The following is a 374-nucleotide window of genomic DNA, read 5'->3' on the forward strand; positions in this document are numbered from 1 at the left end:
CGCCACCTTGTGTTGTTTCTGAATTGAACAAAATCATGAAGCGGTGGTCTTGAAGTTTCTTGCAAGCAGCATCAGTTTGAACTATATGCTTTAGCGTCGGGTGACAGATGAGATGTGCTAAAACTACTATTTGTATCTGCGTAGACTTTGATAGGTGGTTTACTCTATAAACTATCAAACGTTATCATCAAAAAGCATTCATTGCACTTTTGTCCAAGAAACGCATTAGGCTACTTGGCGGTACCTAGTGGAAGGAAAAACTTCCAAAGAGAGTTTCTCAGTCCAAGGATAAAATTTCTCACAATACTGCATTTTTTTCTGGAAATCAGAAAATGTTTTTTTTTTCAATGTCTGTGGTAGATGCATTGTAGCCT

Source organism: Aplidium turbinatum, chromosome 13, assembly GCF_918807975.1.
Source record: "Aplidium turbinatum chromosome 13, kaAplTurb1.1, whole genome shotgun sequence".
Lineage (NCBI taxonomy): Eukaryota > Metazoa > Chordata > Ascidiacea > Aplousobranchia > Polyclinidae > Aplidium > Aplidium turbinatum.